Here is a 25283-nt window from a genome sequence, read left to right on the forward strand (position 1 = left end):
TTCGGTTTATTCCAAAGAAGCTCAAATGAAGGCCACTAGACTGAAATGTTAGCATGCTTTTGATATGAATGGGTGAGGTTCAACTTTGTGTATTCATTGCTGGAATCAAAAGTGTCCTTTTTAAAAGCAAATATCATTTTTACCTCAAAGCATTCCCTTTTTACATGTTAGGAAGGAACCAATGATCCATATGACCTATGAGATCTCTTTTGTTACTGAGCAGCTATCACAGAACACATACAGGCAAGCTCTTTTTAGAGCCCTCCTCCTCAGGGCAAGTGCATAATCTGACAGCACCTTTGCTTATAGGTCTTCTCACTGTCAGTCTCGCCTCTCGAGAGGATGGACACATCACAGGTGTCTCCAACAAGAGTCGTCGTCTCCCCCCTCCCCACCCCACCCCGCTACCACCGACTCCCCTGGGGCTCACTTGTCAACAGAAACAGCACCTCCAATGTTTGACCTCAGAGGAGCAGGAATAGGAGAAGGAAAACACATTACTCTGATAAGTGTGGATAGACACGTGGTGAAAGGAAAAAAATTTTAAGTAGAAACTTTTATACCGTTTATTTTGATGATCTTTTTTATCAAAAGTGTCATGCTATACTTAAAAAAAAGTTACTATCACTCATACTATAGGTGGTATATTTAATAGGTTAGCATTTTAGTATGTATAATAGCTGCTGCAAAGGCATAACTATTCATTAATTGAATTTAATTATAATAGGCAAAGGACAGAATGTTTTTCTAAAACGTTTTTATGTAGCAAGTTAGCTAGCAAATTAATTAGCAGGCTAAGTTTAACTGCTTGAAGGAAACTCAAATTGACAGTCACGTTTGTATCTGTAAGCTCTAAAAAAACTAAATCAAGTTTGTATTATTTGTAGTTTGTTTGTCTAAAATTTCAGCTAGCTAGCAGGTCATGTGCTCATTCAAAGCCAGCTCAAGCTCAGAGATTTAACAGGGCTTCATTAGTACATCGGTAACCATGGCCCTGCACAAACTTGGTTCAGGTATTGGTGGATATTTTCTCAAGCAGCCACTTTGATCTTTGAGGTACCCAAAGGGGTGTAGTTTGGGCCCCTTCCTGGTTTCACAATATATGCTGCCTCTTGGGTATAAATTAAAAATATTGCTTGTTACATGGTAATAACACTCAAATATAGCTATGCTTGAACCCAGCCACTGACTCCTCAGTCAGCTCCCTAAAATACTGCTTTGTTAAAATTAAAACTTAGCTTTTGCAAGCTGTCCTCACTCCCAATTAGAATTAAACTGAAATCCTTATATTTAATGTCACTCAGCTCAGGCAGCTCAATTCATAAATGATTTTGACTCCCTGTCTTCATACTGTAACCCTCGTGTAAAGAACACTGGTGCAGTTTTTTTCGACTCTGCTCTGAAATTATATTTTTAGTTGTCAAACTAGCTTTAGGATTGTTTTTAATAAACACTCCAAGCAATTCTTTGGTACACTGGATTGGGTTGGTTGCTGTCATGACGATTGCAGTAATTCATATTTTATTGAAATTACAGGATACTATGTTTTAATATCCATCCATCCATTCGCTTCCGCTTATCCTTTTCAGGGTCGCGGGGGGCGCTGGAGCCTATCCCAGCTGTCATAGGGCGAAAGGCGGGGTACACCCTGGACAGGTCGCCAGTCTGTCGCAGGGCTAACACATAGGGACAGACAACCATTCACACTCACATTCACACCTAGTGACAATTTGGATTAATCAATTAACCTATCCCCACAAGCTGCATGTCTTTGGACGGTGGGAGGAAGCCGGAGTACCCGGAGAGAACCCATGTTTTAATATATTTAATTATATTCTTTCACTGTTTTGTAATGTTGTTTTCCTGTTTCTTTTTTAATGCTTGTGGTGCTGCTACTTTAGTCAGATTCTGTTGTGCTTAAATGTGCTATAAATAAACTTGACTGGACTTAGAGGCCTTTAAGGTTGCATGGTGCAGTTAATGATGACTCAGTTCTGTTAAGAGCCCCTGGAATCCACCTTGTTTAACCAGCATGAACAAAGGCAGGACTGCCTCTAAAGTGAAATGTAGGTATCTGCCATACTACAAATAAATCTCCTGTACAATCATGAAATTAAAACAAAAAAGATACACACTTTTAGCTGATGCTAATGTTGATCATGAATATAAACTATGGCTTGATTTAAAGAATTAATTCTTCATGCAGTGTTGGCCTGTGTAGATAGGCACTGACAAAACTGGCAAAAACTCACTATTCAACCTACACACACACGTGCAGGGTCATTAATTAACTATAGCCACTGAAGCCTGAATGCATCTATGGTAATAGGTTCGCCAGTCAGCCAGTAGCTTTGCTGATGTTGCCTCATGGAGTATTAGTCGAAAATTATAAATCTTGTGTACGCATACTGGACTAGAAGGCTCCCGGCACAGTTAATGGTAGCTTTACGTAGGATTTATTTAACCTATGAAAAGTGTACTCTTTGAGACTAAGAGGGAAATAAATATTTGAATGACTTAATAACTAACAAATGATATTAAATGAGATGAGAACAACAGATTGTGTTACTTCACTGTCCAAGTTCAAAAACAGCATTCCCTATCCTGTTTTTCTGCACTTTCTTCTATAAGAGTTGCTGTTTATGTGATTTTTTGCAGCATAATAGTGCCCTGCATTACACACTATGTGGCTGCGGTTGTGTTGGTTTTGTGCTTTTCTATGATTAATACTTGGAAGGCTCCACTAACGACAGCAGTTATGTATTCATATATGATAATCAGTAGTTTACACAGGCAACAAAAGGCTTGTCAACTGAGAAGAGATTTACTGTTGTTTTAGGCTCCGTGTAGCTGTAGTGATGAAGGTCTGCAAATATGTACTCACATTTGAATGCGGTTTATTTCGTGAAGGTATCCTTTTTTTTTATTTTTATCATAGGGCATTATTAATATATCCCATTTAGGGGCTCTCTCCCAGTACCCTTTTAAAAAAATTGTTTTTCTATGATTACATTTTAATTGACCTACTTTTTACTTACTTTTTTTTGCACTGTTCCTATTTTCACTGGTTATATCCCAGCGTTTTTCATTTTGAGGCTTATAGCGGTTGGCTTTGGTGTTGGGTAATTCTGGTGAACTAGCAAACTAGCTCTGGTGATAGCTTCTCGTACAGTTTTTCAAAAATAAACTTGTAATCCTTTAAAATTAGTTTACATCTGTCATTATCTGTTTACAGTATCCAATGTTTTTTTGTTTTTCTTTAAGGCCTGAAAGGCTAAAAGAAACATGGGGAAAAAGTGCAGAATCAACTGTATGCTAATTCCAAAGATAATTTGGGCAACTTGTAGCCATAAACATCATATGGTGAGGTGCCCTCTGATTCCACCCCCGTTGTCCAAGTGTAGCTTGGTTAGTGTTGTGTACTTGTGTCGTTCTGTGGATTTATTGCAGACTTTCTCAGCCTCTTCGGAGACTTAATGTGCCAGAGTGTTTTCCTTGGTTGGAGCTTAATGGGCTGTTTGTATTTTGTGCCCAGAAAACACATTCTCGAATCCAGCCTGACTTTCGCTCGCTGCCGTTTCTTATCTCCTGTGTTTGGTACAAGCTCTCATACAACCCTGTTTACATGGAAGCAAATCTCTCTCTGTTCATATCCCCGCGATATTCCGCTCTAAAACGTGCCACAAATTAAAGTCACGACTTTGGTGTGAACTGCTTCATTCAGCATTACAGCCCACGTCCCTAACTGATAACAAGGAATTGTTCTTCTGTATCACATTTCTACCATTGTGGCCAAATCTCACTCCCTGCAGTGCATTTTCACAGCATACATCTATTATTTCTGCACTGCGATCAGATATGGCGCAGCCTTCCCGAAAATCCCCAACTTTAACCTTGTGAAAAAGCTTGCAGATTGAACTATCTCAGCAGTTCCCAGCATGTCTAAGCTGACAGAATGTCTTCATAGCAGTTCAGGGCTCCTCGGTACCCATGGATCTGTGCGTCATCCGATAGTTTGACAGGCAAGTGTGCAGGCGCCCACACGTTTGCGCACTGACACACACACACACACACACACGAGTGCACTCTCTAGTGAGAAGCAGGGGGCCAATTATGGGGTACTGTGACAGGGAACGGCTGTGGGGAAGTCACTGTCCCCCCAGGCAGACCACAGTGCGCCCGACATTCTGCCAGCATGTCCACTGACGGTGATAGGAACCCTGTGATACCGCAGTATGGAAAAACAAAGGCACAATGGAAACCTTAAAGCTGTTGTGAAGGATATGTTGGCGGTGTTTTCTCAGAAGACACTATAATCAGATCATATTGAACTGTGCTGTGCTGTGTTTACTTGCCCACTCACTGTCTATATTGAGAAAAAAATTAGTCCATGTTTTCTCATGGGAACCTTATTTCTCAGGCTAAAATCAAAGCAAGGATGCATGAAGCATTTGTAACTTGTAGTAAAAAAAAAATCCAGGGATTCTTTTTCTTTTTAGGTTAAACTTTGTATAAAGAACATTTGTTTTGTCAGTGGTAAAAGAAGGCACACCCACACCCAAATGTCATGAAAAATGATCTGGTCCTTAATGTAAGACTTTCAAACTGATACCACGGGTGCTGAGAAAATCTAAATCTCATTGATCTCAACTTCAAGGTCAGAGATCAAGTTTTCTTAAAATGTTGTGAATTGATGATGCAATGTGATTTTCAGATTACCACAGATGTATGTGTGGTATGCTACCTACAATATATCTGCATCTACTAGGAGACTGAGGGGTAGCAATGGTGGTCGACAGTATTGTTTTTTTTAATTGTACTGACATTAACATTTATCAATTAACACACTAACTGAGGCCTGTAGAGTCTGACATGCAGCTCTGGGGGTTTTTTCTGCTTCTCTGAGCATTGTGCAATGTGACCTTGGAGTGAACTTGCTTGGTTGTCCAATCCTTAAATGTTTTCCACATAATATTTCCTACTGTAGAGGTTGCACTTTAAATGTCAGCTTAGTTATTACCAAAGTAATATCCAAGTAATAAGCAAATAATAAGTTGTGTCAATCTAGGTTATAGCTGAGCAGTATTAAACTGAAATGTATAAAATTGGGCATTAAGGGACCAGAAACTGGAGCTAATAATGTGAAAACAAAGATATGAGACTTTCATATCCTGCTTGGATTAAGATGCGTTTGATTAGCAGCACCTGGCTGCAACCTGTTCTCTTGTTGTGATACCTGCTATAGACCCAGTGATTTTCATTATGTAGCTTAGAAGTTAAAGACAATATACTTTCTATTCTCTACTATGATTGCATATTAATGCAGAATAAGACCATTATTTTACATTCGTCAGCAAAGGTCATCCACAGTCTTGCCATCGTTCATAGAATACATCATCAACTAGCTGGATTTGGAATTGCAATAAAACACATGTCACATTCATTTATTTGTCATGCTATGATTTATCCTGGTATTGCTATAAAAAAACATACTGGGACAAAATATTGTATGTTTTCTCTGCTATTATTTAAGTGAACTGCAAAGCGCTGCTAGAAGAAATTCTAGGCCAGTACTGATGCTTAAAGCAGGAATATGGCTCATGGGTTTGTTGGTTGTTCCCGTTTAGTACCTGAGAAAAAAAATTCTTCATAATAATAAAATTAGATAGTTAATTAAATTAAGTTTTTAGCTCTTCTCAAGGTTAGCTTTGAAGATTTTCCCAGCAAAAAATTGCTAATTTAACCAGCTGATAAACATCACTCACCGACACCTGTAAATGTCATCTTATCTACCATTAGATCAGTCAACAGAGTTGATATTGACCAGTCAGCAGATCAGATCTATCATTACCCAGTGGTAGTGAAGTGTGAATAATGGACAGTTACTGTAACTACAGCGGTTTCAAAACATGGTGTTGGAAATTAGCATAATAGGTCCCGTCTAATGTGCACAAATAGGAAAAAATTAACTGATATCTGACTAATTTCTGGCAAATAAAAATGCAAAATATCAACTTACCATCAAAGAAGAGTTTCCCTCAGTCCAGTTATACCCTACTGTTTATTGCTACTTATTATTGCAATAGGTACCATTTCATAGTTCATGGTTAACGGATATTTGCCGTGTTGTAGCGTTAACGTCATTTCAATGAGATTAACGCTGACAGCACTAGTGGGAACACAACGAATATGACTGCACATTTACGCCGACATCATCCTAGTGCAAAGACAAGTGGAAGCAGACAAAAACAACAAGCACGCATGCTACAAACTTTACCCGAGTCATTTAGACAGCCGTTAGCACATGATTCTCCTTATGGGGACCTGATATGTTTAATATGCTGCTGAGAATATAGCCCAGAAGAAGCGTATAGTATAGCTTTTATTTTGGAAAGAGACATTTCTCTGTAATAAACTCTCTCTAGATGAGTGATTTTTCGATCAAATCATATTACATTTAAAAACTGTACTTTTGAGTTAAAATATATATTTATAATTTTAATAAATGACAAATTAAAAAAGCATGAACATTTTTTGTATCGAAAAAATATCGAACCGTGACACCAAAGTATCGAACCGAACCAGACCGTGAATTTTGTGTATCGTTGCACCCCTAATAATTAGGTCTTCCTACATAAGCAGAAGGTGGTCTATTGGTTGAGCACATGTTTGTTGACTTAAAGTGTTGGGAAAGATGCCAAGACGTGAAGCAACCAATAAGTGAGCGCGTTCAAAATCCTGTCCACCCCCATGTTTAATTATCTTTACATGCCAGAGAAAATAAATTACCCTCCTCCTCAAGATTAATAATATTGCTTTGTGGGGGTTTTGGCCATAAGTTGTGGAATAATGAATTGTAAGAAGACGTGGTGGCTGGATTGATTGCATGAAATTTTGAGGAGCTACTGTAAGTTCTTCAAAGTTTTGATGAAACGATTTAATTCAGTGAACAAGAGAGCCAAATAGCTCTACTGTAACCAAGTAGCTGTTAGTGATGTGCAGTTCGTTCGTTGTGTTTCCAGTTATTTTGTATTTTTTTGCCTTTGTGTATATTTCTTCAGGTGTATAAGTTCCCAAACATAAAACCCAATATTATATTCAGACATTTCCACCACAGCTACAATAGAAGCGGCACAAAAGCTTCCAGCGTCGAATTGGAGTGCAGACGCTTCTTTCTTCTCAACATTTTGCACCAACATCCAGCAATCATTCAGTGGCAAAGATACCAATTTCTTTACCAACAGCCGTCTCAGAAAGCAGAGAATACAGCATAGCTGGCTCTAACCTCTTCTTCTGCAGATAAAAAAAAAAACAAAAAACCTCCTCCACTTTTTTCTGCTGCTGCTGCTTTGTCCACCCACGCTTTAAGTATAACCCACAACCGAACACCAGAGATTAAAACCAAATCTCTAGGTGTAGGCCTGCGTCATCATAAGGGAAAGTTAGCGGTAGATGCAGGTGAAGTTGGAAAACGTAAGTTCTGAGCCAATGGTAAAATGTGTTACATAACTGATATCTCACCGTGTCAACTGTGTGCTAAAGATAGACAAAAAAAATATTTGAAATGCAGAAAAAAAACAGATATGCTTCAGCTGCAGGATCAGTAGAAAATGTGATGACATGCCTCAACATTTTTGCTAAAATCAGCATAGCACAGCTCATCATATTTGGGTCTTCAGAATATGGATATAAACTTGTAAGGATCGTTGTAAATGCGGGGCAAGTCAATAAACCGAATATTTGAATACCCTAAATTATGTAAGCATAACACTGTGCATAGATGTGACTCATTGCACGCACAACTCAAATAATCCCCTCACGGTGAAAGATAATATTTGACATTTTTCCCATAAAGAAATGCCAGTGAATCTGGAGACAAAGAGGGCAATATCGCCTTGACATCTGCCAGTAAAATAAACACTAGATTGAAAGGAAAAAGCTTTGCTTTAAAAAAAGAAACCCTTTTCAGAGCTCTAATATAGTGCTTTCTGTGTGTAGTTTGTAAAATTTAAAACCGCTTGTTGCGGCGACAAATAGGCCTTTCCCAACCACACAAAGAGCTGTATGTGTGGGTGTCGGGGTGCCTGACAACTCTAGCACCCCCTGCTCCCTCATCTGTTGCTGCTGGCATGGATGCTCCTGTCACCAGAGCCACACAGATCCCAAGGACAGGGCACACATTTGTTCATTTCTAAACCAATCGCAGCCAGGCATCATCCTTTGCCTCCCCGGTTTCTGCTCTGTCCTGTATATCTTTTGGGTTCCACACATATGCTTCTTGTCCAGCTTCCGCCATCTGGACTTGTCAGTGACTCCGTTCTTACTCTCGCTCGTGCTTTTCCGTCTGACTGTGTCCCTCATCTCTCCCGTGTTCCTACAGCTTAAACATTAGAGACCACTGCGGTCATGTGCTTGCTGCCTGTTGTACATCATGCAGAGGATACTGTATGTTTGGCATTGCTGCACTGTGCAGACCTCTTTTGATTCAATATTCATTCCTGCTTCAGCGATTCCCCTCAAGTGTGCCCCGCTGGTCTCTCCAGTAATGGAAATGTTTCTTGAGTGGGCTTCCAAGGCCCACTGTGGATGGAGGCTTAAACTCACTGTGAATGTGCTCTCGATATGTCAGAAAATGAAGTAGGGTTGTCGACTTGCAGGCTGTCAACAACTGTTCTTTTTTTTTTTTTTATTCTATTTTGTTTTGAACCTCTTTTTGTTCTTTTTATCTGCACGAGATGACCACTGCATCAGTGTTGGTTTGTTTAGTTCTTTGAATCTGAAATATATAATTGCTTATGAAAGACAACATCGATGTTTCAGTTTTTATGTAACCTTGTTAAGATCCACCAGGTCACCAACTACATTGTGATCTAGCTACATGCTAAACAAGCAATTATAAAAGCAGTAAATTTTTAAAATGAAGTCTCATATATCCATCTCTACCTTGCATTTTTGTCGTGAGCTTTTCCATGTTTAATATAATAGGCAAAAATGTTATTTAAATGATCCTAATGTAACCCTACCCCAAGGGTAGTGATTATATGGTGAATGGTAACAGGTTCACAGTTCTGGCGAACATACTTATGAAAAGTCAAGGAAATCCTGGGCCAACATCCACTAGTTGGAATATCCTATCAGACCGTTTCCAATTGCAGTGGTCAAACACCAAGTTATCTTTCAAACAGACTTGAAATTTGCATTGACGATCACGCCTTTCCCAACCACTTATCCCACTCACCTCTGATTTGCTCGTTATCACAAGGACATTGCCACGCAACCAGTCTTCCAGCTTTCAGTGTTGATATTTCTAACTTTGCACATAGATTTCCCGCTTAAGCATGAATCCCACTTAAAACTAACTCGCAGCTTATGACATGGCTAGAAACCCCTTTCAATAGTACGCCTTAACCACGCAACCTAACATATACCAGGGGCGGATCTACAGTGGTGGGATATGCCAGCCTAGAATAATCTCTTGCCACCCCTAAGGCCACCCTAGTTTTGCATGTGACAGTATTTATTAAAATAACCTAGCATTAACACTTTGAGCCTAGCCACAATTAACACTGAATATAAATTCTAAAATTGAAAATATTGCATAATGTTGATTTTTGCCACCCCATCTGATTTCTATGCCACTCCAAGAAAATTTCTCTAGATCCGCCCCTGCGTATACCTCACTCGTCAGGTTGACACAGCCTGCAACAACTTGAATGCTGTGGAAGCTTGTGGTGTAGTGTTAAGAGGGGTTTCCGGTTATGTCGTAAGTTAGGATGTAGATTTCCCGTCTAAATCTAATTCACGCTTTACTTTCAAACACCACCTCTATGTTGGATCATTGTTTTCTAATGTTTCTTTTATTTGGTACTAATACTTACATTTTGTGTGAAGAAGTGGGAGCAGGGTGAGAGGTCTTATTGTACAAAACAAACAGGAAATAGAGGAATCCAATGGTAGGAGACATAGAATAGTGAAATTTACATAATTTAGCTTTTTTGAAATGTGATCATACATGGAGTGATCATTTAATTTTTGTTTGTAAAACTTAGTTGGTGACTTGCTGTATTACATTATTTGTTGTTATTATTTGTGTTAGTGTGTCCCCCTTTTATGTGTCTCGTAGCATGGGCTATCTTTATATGGTCTTATCTGTTAGGTTAGTTTGCCTCATTTTGACTTGGGTCCAGTTTAGTAGCTACTTTTCTCAATTCATTTATGCTATTTTGGGTTCTGTGGTTAAATTTTGTCAATTTTGTTTAATTGGAATCCAAAATTTACTACTCACACATACTGCCTGGTTCCTGACAGTCCTCTTCCTGACTCTTCCTGAAGGGTCATTGTCTAAATGCAATGGAGGTGATCCACTGCACGTGGTGCCAACTGCTCCAGAACAAGTGCTCTGGGTGTGGAGGAGTGTGAAGGTTGGTAAAACCAACTGGTAGCAAATGGCATGGTGACAGTAGTATGGTGTTTTTGGCTCCCCTGGGAGTAGTTGGAGGGGTTAATCATATTTTTCAACAGGAATTTTTTTAAAAAGAAAGTTGGCCATAGTGGATGTTTTTAGATATGACAGCTTTCTACAAAGTTCTTATTGGCAACTTGGCCTGACTGAGATAGCTGTTCATTGTCCCAACACGAGGCTGACTGATGAAGGTAACGTTTTTTTCCCCAAGTCTGAAAGGTAAATGTCATATAACATTCACACATTATATTATATGCAATGTTATATTGCATATAATATTATGTGTAGATGCATGTTTTGTGCTACAGGAGCCATTAAAAGCTCATTTTAATTGAAAGTTTTCACATGATTATGGCAGTGGTTGTATTTAAATGTCAGTAAGAGTGTTCAGGTGTTAAGGGTTGTGCATTTAAATGTTAAGTGAAACTTCAACCGAATATTCTCCAGTTTTATTGCTTGGAAGTCTTCCATCTTTAAAGCATTAACCTCTTTGGATTAAGCCAAAGGGGTCAGTTGCTCATTTATCCTTGCTGTGATTGCTTCCAAAATGGCCTTAAGTCAGAAATGTTCATTTTCTTGAACATCTCACTTTCTTAACGGCAGCGTACAGCTGCAGGTGTCAGATAATAAAGTGTATAGATGTCAGATAAGACCAGAGTAGAGAAAACACAGGCTTGTTTTGCTTGGAGCATCATGGAGGAAAAGTGTAACCTCTCCAAAACTGGCCACAATTGATTCAAAATCATAGATAGGCTCTCTTGGTTTCAATTGCTGTTTTTTGAGTGTGTATATCTATCTGTACTTGTGTGCCAATTTGTGTTGGTGCTTGGTACTCGTGTGCCAATAGATATATCTGTTTGTACATCTACATGTCCTTCTAAAAGCACATATTTGTAGTTATTTATAAGTGTGTGTCTCTCTAAGCTTTTGAGCTATCAAACAGACAGGGATCATTGCCTGTGGAAAACATTTTGCTTGAATATTTTTCTCTTTGCTTTGAGCTTTCTCATGGCTCTGCAGACATATTGGAGTGGGCGGCTGTGCAAACATCAGGACGCGGCAGGTCTCAGCTGTCCAAATGACAGTCACACATTCACTTTGCTGTGACAGTCACACGCTTAACGCATTCAGAATAACACTGATGCATCCATGCGCACAGACAGAACATGCGCAGTCACGCCGCTGCCAGTCTCACTTATCCATCTAGGCCTGATATGCTTGCACTACGCGTCTGCACTTAAGTCTCTATAGGCCACTTTACACAACCACACGGTCTTTAAACCACAACTAACCCACTTCTCTTAGTCAGGCTAACCTTTTTCACACACACATATTTCTTTAACCTCCAATTCCCAAAAAGAAGGTTGTAAGTTGGATTAACATCAGGAGAAACTGAAATTTGTCCCAAAAACATACGTGTAACCCCAGACTCCAGCTGCCCTCACAGGCTCAACATTTATTTGGCAATTCCAGAGTGAAAGCTACTGACGTGATTGTGTTTGCTGCTGTTTTCTTCTGGCAATAGTGTAATACTTTATATTTACTTACTTAAGGTGTTTTTACAAGCCAGTCAACGCAGCTATGACAGGCTAATGTGGTATGCAAAGGTCTGTTTTTATGCTGACTGACTTTATTTGTACTCTGGTCAAGCAGATCTGCAGCCTCTAATGAAATCTCTGATGTTGTAATCCATACCTTTAGGGTTTTTTGTTGTGCATGCAACATTTACACACCCAAAAAATATCAAGTAATCCTATTGCTGTTTGAAGGACAGCCCTATATAACAGAGCAGGCATTCTGGGACTAAATAATTAAGAAACACCAGTAGTAGAGGAGGGTTGCAAAGCGGCTTGCAGTGATGCTCTGGACAGGGTAAACAAAAGGTTCTTTCAACTGCTCACTTATTCACAAGGGGTCAGTAGAGCAGATGGATACACCTGTTTAAGGTGGCAGATTCTGTTTTTACCCCTTCCTGATGTAACAGTCCCACAAATTTATGTTTGCTCTTGCTAACGTGCTAACAACTACACTGTAGGGCCACAGTAAACATTAAATGGTGTAAATGCGCAGAGATAGGTTAACTGGTAATTCTCAGTTGGCTGTAGGTGTGAATGTAAACATGTGAATGGTTGTCTGTCTCTGTGTATTAGATCGACAACCTGCCCAGGCTGAATCGGATAACCGGAATCAGTTGAACCATGAGCTGATTGTGGTTGAGCTAGCCTGACTGAACTAATGCTAAGCCTGATGATGTACATTTCCATACTTCAGCTCGTGTGTGTGTGTGTGTGTGTGTGTCTCGAGTTGCAGTTTCATAAATATGCTACATGAAGATGTCACAGGAAGTCAGCTGTGCAAGGTTGTCACATTAAATCACATGGGAAGGCATGGGAAGCGGAAATATGTTGTCTGTTAGTAACCTCTCTTTCCTTCATTTTATCGCCTGAGTAACTTTTGTTTTTAGTGGTAAATCTCAACTAATTTGCTGCTTCTTTTCTCACCGGATGAGCATTTTAGGTAGAAATGGCAACATCACCTTTTTTGTTTGCAATACTGCAACAAAGAATTTAAACCCGCCACAGAAACCTACAACATTAATTGTGAAAACACCTGTCTAAAGTTTGCTTCTGTGCCTCAGCAAGCTTTTAATTAAAGTAGGCCGGATCAGTTGATCCACCAACTCTACCTCTGAGAAATGCTTAAATAATTTCAACTCCAATCTGTCAAAAAAGTTTAGTTTCTCTCTGTTCACATGTTCATCCTTTGAGCGCCAGGCGTGCTGACAATCTGCAGTGCTGATTTAAAGTAACTCACTCTTCTTTCTCTACAAGAGATTTGTGCAGTATAGCTCAGCTGGGGAATCATTTTGTCGACGCAGCCAGCACATCCAGCTAACTCAGCATTTTGCAAACACATATACACAAAAATGTCCTTCCCGCTTCCATCTTCAGACTTATTATATTTATTTATTTAATTTTGGGTTTTTTAGGGGTTATTGTTCACTTTTTGATTTGATTGTTCTTTATAGCACCATCTTGTGTTCTCGAGTTTTTGACAGTTTCTTATCTGGCTCTGTCGCGTTTATGCTTGTTATCCTAAATTCTGTTTTTTGTTATTTGATACGAGAGATGTCTCTAAGCTGCTGACATATGCATCATACATCTATATTGGTCTCCCTTTCTTTTAGCCTTTTTATTTTTCCTTTTCAGCATTGTCTAAACTAAAGTGCATCCAAATTACTTGCTGATTTATTAAGGTATATGTCATGGCTGTGCTAAATTGTAATGGAAATGGAATGCAGGCTTCATCTCTTAATTCTTTAGAGGGAAATGGACAACAAGTAAAGTGAATTACTCAAATTAACCATGGCTTAACTGAAGGACAGGAGGCAAGCTTTCACTACAAGGCCTTTATGATGGCTTGTGCTACAAAAAGAGCAAGCAGAAAGAGGAAATTAATTTAGCAGGTTTGACTGAATAATGCAAATGTGATTCAGTTATCATTTTGAACCCTAACCCTTGGTTCACATTGGTAACAATTAACCCTGGGTTTACTCGATTTTCAGACAATAATCCTGTAAAAATTGAGGCCAATGTTCCTCTTGAACAAAGCTGCTCAGGTTCGAATCAGGTTTAACCTGTCTTGGATGTCTTAAATGGTTTTTAACCCAGAGGTAAAAGCTACAGTGTGGGCAAAAAGAAAAACTAAACAGAGTAAAAAGGCCAGTTTTATTCAACAGCTGAGGCCATCTTGCAGTTCTAAGAACCTTTTTACTCTTAGTTGTTATTTTTAACAAAACTGAATGGACTTTTTACATTTTCATGATTAGATATATATAGTCATGTCTGCAGCAGGGTATTATGATCATATTTGCCTTGTGTATATACATTGTGTATTCCTCTCTTGCAAGGACACGCTATTGCAACAGCAGTATAGGAATGGAAGCACAAATAAAGGGTTGTTGAGCTGTTTGTGAGACAGAGATAGTCTGGTGCTGGCTTTGGGGAAGACTTCCTGCTTTGCAGATTGGTTCCAGTCTGCTAGAAAACCAATATGAAGTTTTAGGGCAGTGATAGCTAATGGAAAAGGAAGGCTATATGTGGTTAAAAGAGTTTTTAAATCCCCAAAGCGGGAGGGACATGCTGCACGTGAGACCTGAAAGCAACTCATAGAGCATGTTTACTTCTTAGTTCAATTATGCATCCTAACTGCTCTTGAGCGAGGCAGTTATCTTGGATACACCTATTATGAAATTCTTGGTTGATGCCCATGTTTAAAATAAGTTTGGCCTTTACCTGATGCTAGTACATTATTTTCCCTCAATTTTATTTTGTTGTTTTTACTCATTCCAGGCAAATACAGTACTGTGGAAAATTTTTAGTGCTCTTGAGCAATAGTTTCCAGGGTTTCTGAAGGTCTTTCAATGTGTTTCTTTGGACATTGACTGCTTTTTCCAGTGATTTTCAGTCCGGTTCTTGTACCTGACCGTTTTCTGAGGAATGTTTTTTGTTTGTTACGCCAATTAACACTGATCTATGAATCATTCAAGCACAAAAAGGGCACATAACGTAAGTGATAAATTGGCATTGTGTCTACTCATAACATATAGCTTAGCAAAGAACCAACGTTTTCTTTAGCCACTTACTAGCAGCATGTCACAAAGAAACATCTTTGTTCCCATTTCTGTAGTTAAATTCAAAAGATAACACAGTGTAACAGACAGAAAATAATATTTGGCACCAAAGAGGTGATTCCCAAACAGCATGCTATGCAGTGTTTCCATAAAAAAATTGAGGAAACTAGACAGTGGAGGATAAAAGAAGTATCGAGGCTAAAAGAAATTTACAGCAGATGATCAGTAGCTGAAAGTCATGTCTTTATAAAATAAGAAAACATACAGCAAAGACCTGACACAGGGCCTGAGAGATGCATCTGGTCCTTCAATGGATCCATCTGTTCACTGAAGCCTCATCAGTAATGGACTCAGTGGAAGGCTGGCTGTCAAGAAGACATTGTTTATGGCAAAAAACAGTTAGCAAGGGCTGAGGTGTGCTAGATTACACAAGAACTGAACTGGAAATCAGTGACAACTGGTCTTATTTAGTAAGTAAACACACAGTGAACACAGACAGTCATGGATTGGCCTCCCCAGAGCCTGAACCTCAACATTAATGAAGCAGTGTGGGATCATCGAGACACAGAAAAGAACAAAAGGCAGCCAGCATCCAAAGAAGAACTTTGAATGTCCTTCAAGAAGACTGGAGAACTATTCCTGAAGTCTACTTAAAGAAATGACAAGAAATCTGTGTTCAGACTGTGTGAAAGAATAAAGGTATTCAAACACAAAATATTTGCTATAGTTACCTTATTGTATTTCCTATTATGTTTACGTGTTTCAGTAAATCGATGCACCTATTTTTCATTTTCTAGCAAAACGTGAGGTGTGGCATAAGGTTTTTAAACAGAATAAAAGGAATTTTATGCGGAGTAGGTGAAGTCTTTTAAAGACTTCCTGTTTTTAGCCTGCACTAAATTAATATCACACAACATATAAATATCTGCCATCTTATCTGATGACTTGAGGCAACAGGGAAATATCTGCCCATACAGATATTCAGCCAATATGTGGGTGCATCCCTATGATTAACACAATTGGCTGTGTAGGAAGGTTGTGGCTCAAGTTGCAAAAGTATATTCATGTGAGGAAAAATTACATAAATACCTCCAGGGTGAATAAATACCTTGAAAAATAAAACAAAACAACAAAAAAGTATCGGCAGCAGCCCAGAATTTCACAATTGGTGCATCCTGAGATGTTGCCTTGCTTCTTCCTCTCTCTGCAGAAACTCTGCCAGGCTGTTACTGTGGATGAAAGTGTGCTGTGAGTCAACCTGCCCGCCCAAATAAACTTTACATAATGATAGTGCACTGTCACTCTAATTTTCTTCCGTCTGAGTAGTTAGCTGTGCTAATGCATTTCTTGCTGGTAAGCTATTCTTTCCATGAATGAAAGGGGCAGCTCTCACACAACATGGTCTATTACAATATGGTCTATTTTTTGGTGAGAAGATCTGCTGAAATGGGTTTAAAGAACTGCGACGATGACAAAGAGCTGCTTATGAATGTGTTTTTAACTCTTGTCCTTGTAATCTTTATGTGAACATAATTTCTGAGAGAGGAGAGATTTCGACAGAGAGCATTTAACAGTTATCAAGACAACTGCAGATGGAAAATAAAGACATAGTTCTAGATATTATTGATTATTGCCCACAAAAAATACTGGTGCATGGATCCTGAAATATTGATTATTGGCTGGGCCATATCTGTATTTTCATGCTTTAATACCAAGCATGAGGATTCCAAAAAACTAAATAAATAAATAAAAGCTGAGGTGCTTGTGCGAGAAGCCATGGAGCTAAGGGAGTAGTCAACTAAACCATTTAATACAGCTATTCGTGTTTTGCTCGAGAGAAATACTGGTTTGTCATTAATATCACTGCTGCATGATATTGGTTCACTGTTAGATTATGTAGCCACCGGTCACTACCAGCCTTGGCAGCCCCACTCCCCCTGTGTTAATGGACATAATGGATGCAGTAAACAAGCAGGGTGGAAAGTGGGACAGATGACATCTCATGTAATCAGTGCGGTTTGGCTGTATTTTGATGTAGAAAATAAATGGTTGTATAGACTGTGTAAGAATAAACAGACAAATAGCTATTCAGCCAAAGCAGTGTAAAAACACTTACTGCACAAGCATTGGGATGCTAACCTAAAGGAAAACAAGACTGCTGGTGCTAGCATTGCATGTATTATCCACACACCTAACGTTTTCTGACTTTTAGATTAGTGCACACATTGTGTTGCTCCCTTTAGCCATACTGTACATAGGCAAATAGTCCACGCAACTTCATCCATGTTAGCTGACTATTCAGTTAGCAGGAGTAAAATACCTAAATACTTCCTCTTATCATTTACCATTAATTAAGTATTATCAGTGTTATTTCTATTTTTAATATCTAAATCTGAAGTTCTCCTTTTATTGCTAGTGCTGTATAAGTCTTACTTTTTTAACCTTAATTTTGTCAGGAAGTAAAACTTCCTGTTAAAAGGGAGTTTTTCCTTACCACTGTCACCAAAGCGCCTACTCATAGGGTGTCATATGATTTTGGGGGGTTTTCTCTGTTTTCTTTGTAGAGTCTTTATCTTACAGTATAAAACGACTGTTGCTGTGATTTGGCGCTATATCAATAAAATTCAATTCAATTCAATTGAATACAGGCACATGCACTATCGTGTAGCACATAGCATGTACCTAACCCTCTGTAGAGCCACTTTATGAAAGATGTTAAATCTGTTAAATCTAACATCCTGAAGCTCATAGTGGTAATGAAAAAGGTTGCGGACTGCTCAGTAGTTCTCAGTAGTACTTAATGGAGAGACTGTTTGTCCAGATTTCATGATGTATGAATTTGAGAATCGAATGTCTTTTGGGGCAGATGGAACAGGGAAGAAATAGAAGTTAGAAGAGAGAATATGGAGACTATGAAATGAATCACCCTTGCTGGGTTTTCATAAAGGCTCATTGTTTTTTATAGTTTGTTTTTGAGTTCATGAAATAACTCAGTTGATGATTCATGTTGCAAATATTTAGCTCACATATCCTTTTTTTTTCCTGATGCATCTTTTTTAAGTCCTCTGATGGCCAAATAAAAAAGTTTGCGAACACTATCCTTTGGCTTGAATTATCACATTGCATCCCTGACACAGGGTTTAAGATTAGTCATTGTATTCTTTAAGGGACTGACTCATAAAATATGACATTTATATTCGTGTTTTCTAGACACTGTTTAGGGTTTCTGATAATTGCTCAATCACAGACTCTCATCCATCACATCCATCACTATGGTCAGACAACTTGGACCTATTAACAAAGTCATCTAGCTCAATATACCATCTAGTTTTCCCCATCTAGTACAACCATCAGTGTCTCAGACACTGCTTCCATCCATCCAACTTGCAACCTGTCAGTCCAAAGAAGCGGGTGAGACAGAAAGCCTCGAGACTCTTAGGCATAGCGCATTAGCTGTGTTTATACCATAGTAAGGGCACAAGTTGCAGAAGGTCAAGAAAGTAAGTGGCCTGATGAAAGTGTCACTCTGGGGAAATTTCAACGATGCGTTGGTGGAGGGTCAAAAATGTCGGCTGGCAAATTCATTCTGATAGCCCTAACTCAGAGAGATAATGTGCGAGAAGTCTGGGAGATAGGGGGAAGGAGAGTTGACTACAAATGCAGAGAATCATAAATCTTTCCTTTGATCACAGATAAAGATGTGGGTGGATTTGTTGTCTCCGCCAGCATGCCTTTGGAAGTGTGTCATATCATTTGCCGCATGCCTCCCTCCTCCTGACAATCACTTCTCGGGCGGTCTTGTCTCCTCGTATTGTTATCTTCTCCTTTATGAATAAAATGGATGAGACTGACTTTAAAAAGAGTGATGTCAAAACAACATTCTTTTTATGTTACTTTTGTAGTGTTGACCTTTTGATGAGTTCGCTATCCTTTTGTTGAGATCCCGGCCAGGCCTCCGCGTTGCTGGGTGTGCTTTCCATTTTATCCTTTCTATCTGAACTCCTTTTGCACTAAGGGTTGAAGTCAAAGGCTACTCTTGTGAGGAATTCATCACAGCTGCAGCTGGAAGTAAAGCAAACGGACACCAGCCTCCATGATAAATCCTGGCTGTGGGTGAAACTTGAGGCTTCACAGTGAGGCATGCTATAATGAGCAGAGAAGTCACATGGTTTTTCCTGTTTTTCCTGGTGCCGGAGCAATTTTTGCCATTTATTTGCAGCATAGACTTCACCGGAGGCTCATGGTTCTTACAGGCAGTCAGTTGTACCAATTATCAGGGGACAAATGGTCAAATGGTACCTTACTGCAGTTTAGAAATTAAATGATATTGTAAGAGCATGTTTTTTTCTCTCCCCATATCAATTTAAAATTAATTTTCATTTTACCACATACAATCTTTTTGAATCTGTTAAAAATACAGCAGTATGTTTAAAGGGCACTCTTATTAACTACATACCCTTCTTACATCTGGTAAGGCTACGTTCACACTGCAGGCGTAACCATATGCGACCCATATCCGATCATGGTATGACAGTTTCGAAGTCCAATATTTTCAAATCCGACCTAGGTCACTTTCGTATGTGGTGCGGAATCCGATACATGTCCGATGTTTAGAAAGCGACCGCTCTTTGAATGGTCATGTCGCATTAAATCTGTCTTTTACGTCACTGACACAAGACAGACGCCAATTTTCAGCGCCGGAGAAGACAAACAGGAAAGCATGGCGGCGGAAACTGGAGACGGGGCGAGTCAATGGACAGAAACTGAGCATATGGGGAGAAATTGATAGACTGCTGCAACATCACCTACTGGCTCTGTAGCCGCCATGTTTACTTCCGTAAACAGAGCGCGTTGTGTGTGATGTCTTCTTTTGCGCATGCGGGCCACTTTGAGGGCCGTGAACCGTTCACACTAGAGCGTGTTTGCTGTCACATTTTATTTGTAGTGTGAACAACTAGACCAAAAAAATCGGATTTGATCAAAAAATCGGAATTGAGCATTAAGACCTGCAGTGTGAACGTAGCCTAAAAGACTGATTCAGCTCTAGTGCCACAAAGATAGATACAGGAAATATCTCATTCCTCATGAAACTCCTCCTCTTATTATTAGATCAAACAATTAGCCACATTAGCCACAATCATTAAAATTTACTTCCCATGCCTCAGTATTATTTGTTGTGTGATTTTAGGCCATTGTTAGGGGATTGGTAGGCAACCTGATGATGTCAGCATATATTTTGTATAATTACATTTTGTGAATATAAATGAAATATTATTGTTTGAAATATGTTTGATGCCTTTTTGAGGTGTTGTAGACACCTGTAAACACTACAAATAAATTATTTCAGCCCATTCGTAGGTGTTTGCTAGGCAACATGATAACATTATAACATCTGATGTAGATCAGGTAACTTCAAGTACCAAGGTGTGCTTGTTTGCCAGTTTTGGTTCCTCAACTCTGGATGGTTCACTAGCAGTTTCCAGGCAAACAGAGATGAACAAAATACTAGAATTTCACTCACCAAAACTGAAGCAAAAGAGTGAAATTCTAGTTTTATTAGTCCATCCCACTGATATGTGTGTTTGGGAGTTGCACCTGTACAGTTTATCTAGCTAGCATTAGCAGGCAAACTTAAAAAAACAAACAAACTAGAAACATAGTGATTGCTAACATACTAAAGGCTAATTTTTCAGGAGTTTTAGCTGAACTAATTCCTGCCACAAACTTTGGAACATTAAGCAAAAAGGACGGCATTGAACAATCTGGTGCGTGTATTTTGAAACAGTGGCAATATGCTACTTTTACCTCCCACGAGGGGTTATAACAGTAGCACCTCAAGTTTTTATTTGGTAGAGGTTTTGCACACCAGATGCCCTTCCTGACACAACCCCAACGCAGATTTGTTTCTCCAGCTGGAAGCAAACCAGCAGCATTTTACTTACCAAGCATATGTTTAACCACTAGACCGTTCACAGCAACAGTAATAATATAACAAACCTGAATTGGATAAGTGGAAGAGAATGGATGGATGGATTTAATTTGTCTCTCTGTCACTTTTTAAAAGTAACCCCAACCAGTTACATCATGTTGGACTATTTATAAGATACAACTTAATGCCTTTGTTTTTTCCTCAAATATAGAAAATATGGTCTAAAACTGTACAGGACTAAGCTCAGCAGCCTGTTTCATGTTCATTTACCCCTTTAATTTGCATTCTTGTGAATACTTCCACTTTCACTGACATCATGTTCTTGTTTTGGCTCTTTGAGCCTTTAGAGCTGCACTGCAATAAAACTGGTATTTTAATCTTTGCTTCTTTTTCCAGTCTGTGATAATCGGGCAGACTTAATATATCTGTCTTGTTAGTGCGGCACTCAGTGTCACGCGTGTAAGTTGTTTTTTTTCTGTAAGAGAAAAGGACAAATGCGTGTACTGCCATATGCTCGAGGATCACGCAGAGAAGCACAGTTATCATTTCGATCATATTAGATTCCATTATGGTTTGTCTGATGGGGCACTCGGGGCCAGAAGCCGCAATTAAACTCTAAATAAAATATTATTTTCTAGCCTCTCTGTGTGCAGTGGGAGGAATCTAAATTCTTTTAGTAATGCCTCATTTAGGAACCACAGTTTTCCCATTTGGACACTTGGACTCATTTAGGACTGCGACACCCATCCTGTAGCTGTAGTCTTTAGCAGAAAAACCTAGTGTGTCAGATCGCAGGCCTCATTTGAGATTGGACAATGGCTGGCACACATGGGTGTGTGTTTGTGTGCACACATTATAGAACAGCTTATTACTTTGTAAAGCTACCTCCCTAGTTTTTATAGCAACGTTGTGTAGACAAACAGGTGTACTAAGCAAAGATACAGGTTTGTTTCGACAGATCCCTACAGCAGAGTGATCAGTGCTCTGTTTGATGAGATCTGACCTAAAGAGTTTATCACTCTGCCTGACCTTTCCCGCACTCTGCAAGTTCCACTCCTCGCCTGTTCATTCCCATCAGGCCTTCATTTTGTTACACCTGTCCACTGCAAATGGCTGCGGAAGAACATCGCTCAAATCCAGAGCTGCACGCCACCGTCGCTCCTTGCACAGCTCGTGAGAAACTAAATTAATTTAGTCTTTAATGTCGAATGGCTTTTGTCTCCCTGTCTTTCACAGTCTTCATAATCAAATTAATCATTACAAGTTTCCTTTTTTTGTTCAAGTCTGTTCATTTAAATATTTCTCATCATCTCTTTTGAATTTTTATCAGATATTTATCAACCACCCTCTTTGTTCCCTGATAACCCTGACATTTTGAAGTCCTGAATGTGTCTCTAACATACTCTGTCCCACACTGCTATCATTAACTTTGTCCATCTCTCATCTGCGTGTGGCTCCAACGCCATTATTTGCAATCAGCGCTTCAGCTGAACAGAAATGTCAAGAGCATCCCTTAAAGCTCAGCTCAGCTGGTGCTAGAACAAAGATTGCCCAGTGTCACAATCTGGAGTTTTCTTAGCAATTTGCTCTTAATGACCGCAATCACCAATGGAAGGTAAGATATAAATGTGTGGAAAGCGTTAAGAAACACATACCCTGGGAGCCACAGTGGCTGTGGTGGATTGGAGGCCTTTTCACACCTGTGAGTGGGCACTATCATTGCATTAGAAACAGAAAAAAAAAGTTTGACGCATATGTTCAGCTATGAACAAAAATAAATTAGTTTAAACCGGGAATAATAAAATCCCAGTGCAAGTCCCTGTAGTCCCTGTAGTGAGTATCTGATTATACCCAGCGTGATTGCTTAATTGTATTTTGCATTCAATAATAGCTTAATCCCTATAAGAATAAATTTGCATATTAATATGCAGAATCTGTAGGCAAGCTTCTGGTTTGTGTTCGTAGTCTCAGCTCAACCAAGCAATCACATTTGACCAGGCTTTCCAGAAAAATAGTCCACACGTCAACCAAAGGCAATTTTGTAACCTTTAACTGTTGTGTTAGGACATTTTCACCTTTTATTGGTTTTTGTAAATTCATATGCATTCATAAACAGTGTTGGGTTAACAGAGCAGGAGGTTGCATGTCAATCAGATATCATGACTAAGCCATGAAAAATTGGGGAATGGAAAGGAGCTACACTTTACATCCAACATATGCCTAAGGTAAGTCTACTTACAGCATGTAGCCTCAGTAGAGTTGGAATACTGCTATGTTTTAATTAGTTTGTTTTTCACCTCCCTCTGCTGTAAAGATTTGCAAACAGTCTACTTTTAGTTGAGCACAACAACTGAGCTTTCAACACCTTCACAGGTTTCCATTTAAATTAAACGCTGGCAATATGAGCGTCGGGAAGTTCCAGGGTTCTATTTTCTGATTATTTGATGTTCACTTTCTTTCTTTAATACATATTACAATATCACATTATCCTACAGTAGCACTAAGGCAAACAGTGGTTGGAGAAGGTGGCACAGCCAAAATGATCTTATGTGGTTGGACTGGGTTTGCAAACCCTCACAGCCAGATGCCACCTTCAAAGCGACTTTGGTCGTCAAAAGAACAATGAGACTGTTGCCAATGTGAGGCAACAGTGCTAACCACCGTGCTGCCATATACAGTAATTAATTGTATTACATCATAGAAAACTGAACATTTGTTATTGTGTCTTGCAAAGCTGTTGCTGTGTATAAAACAGAGACATTCACGTTACCTACTTATATTCAGAGTCCAGGCAGAACCTTGGTGATTTGACAAAAAAAAAATTCAAATCCCTCTACTTGTTGCTGGATGGAGATTTAACTTCAACTTGACATAGGTGCTTGCTCAGCAACCCTGCTTTCATACAGTATTATAACCAGAATGCAACCAGTTGCCAACCAGTTGGGTGAAGTTGTGAAGAGCCGCATTTGCACTCATCAGCAAAGTTGGAAGTCTGCCTTTATTATTTAGACAATTAACTTTTCCCAATGTGTTTCAGAGTGACTACAGTCAGTCCAAGTTGGACAACGATCGTTTTGAAACAGGTTGCTTCCCACCAGATTCGATGCAGTTACAGACTGACCACCAATTTTTTGAAATTACATGAAGGTTGGCTGTGCCGTGTTTGCTCTGCTGACAATGCCACTGGTTTGCAGAACGATCAGAGCGTGTGACAGAAGTTGCTTCTGGTTAGGTTAAAAACTAGAGCACTCGAAGAACACATGAATCCACACCAAAAATGTAATGAGCTCTTTCTCTGCTTGGAAGGTTTTAGTTAACAAGCCAAGAAAAAAGGGCAATGATGACATCCTTCAGCTATTGCTCTATGATCTATTTTGACAGGACATAAACCTTGCTTACCCTTATTTAAATTAAATGACCGACATACCCATTAATCACCCCGACTTTCTTCTTTCGCACTAGGTTTTATACTGAGTACACAGTGTGTCAGGTATTGGCACTTAATTATCCACTGCAAAATCATCCAATATGAATGATGTTCCAAGTGACTGTGTGTTGCCATTGTGTTAGATACTTTTTGTTTAAGCTGTATTGAAGGATGAGGCTCAAAATTATTCTTACATCCACAAAAGAAAATGTACTAATGACTCGCAGTCACTGGCAAATAAGGCGGTATAAGTAATCCGCCTGTCATGAGACAAATTTTGGTCCAATAAAATATCAAACCATGAAACTACCGTCATGAAACTTCAATAGATTATACATGAAATCAGAGGCAGGGTTGGGGAAGGGTGTGATCTATGTAATAACTTGTGGTATAGAACAATATTGTAATATTGTAAGCAATGATTACGTCCTCATAGGCTAGGATGTTAGGATGTCTGTGTTTTGATAGGCACAGAGGCTTCTGTTATCCCAAAGCAAAATCGTTTTTAGTGTGTCTTGTGCACACTCTTGGATCACAGTGACCTCAGTCCTTCATAGTGAATTACAATTTACAGTACATACCACCCCCAGACCCTCTCAACCCGCTCACCCACACAACCACAACAAGCACTCATTTCCTTTCTTTGTTGACTGCTCTCGCATTCAAATCGGTGTGTGGTCCGGGCTCACTCTTTTCATCGCCTGCCTCTCTCCTCTGCGCAGCGGCATCGCAGAGGTGAATCCTCTGCTGCCGGGAAACCGAGTAAAACAATGGAGTCAGTGAGACATAGCGAGGCTAATGGATTCACTGCCACCTCTTCCCCACCTTCGCT

General features: G+C 39.4%; 1 protein-coding gene across 3 annotated transcripts in view; it reads left to right on the forward strand.

Annotated features, from left to right (window-relative positions):
- LOC147302397 (interleukin-1 receptor accessory protein-like 1-B) overlaps positions 1-25283 on the forward strand; it is a 346491-nt gene that overhangs the window by 58715 nt on the left and 262493 nt on the right. The gene's annotated exons all lie outside the window — the stretch shown is intronic.

Source organism: Aulonocara sp. 'chitande type north' Nkhata Bay, linkage group LG23 (assembly GCF_057382095.1).
Source record: "Aulonocara sp. 'chitande type north' Nkhata Bay isolate Kocher_YH1m ecotype deep benthic linkage group LG23, A_spYH_male_GT1.1, whole genome shotgun sequence".
NCBI lineage: Eukaryota > Metazoa > Chordata > Actinopteri > Cichliformes > Cichlidae > Aulonocara > Aulonocara sp. 'chitande type north' Nkhata Bay.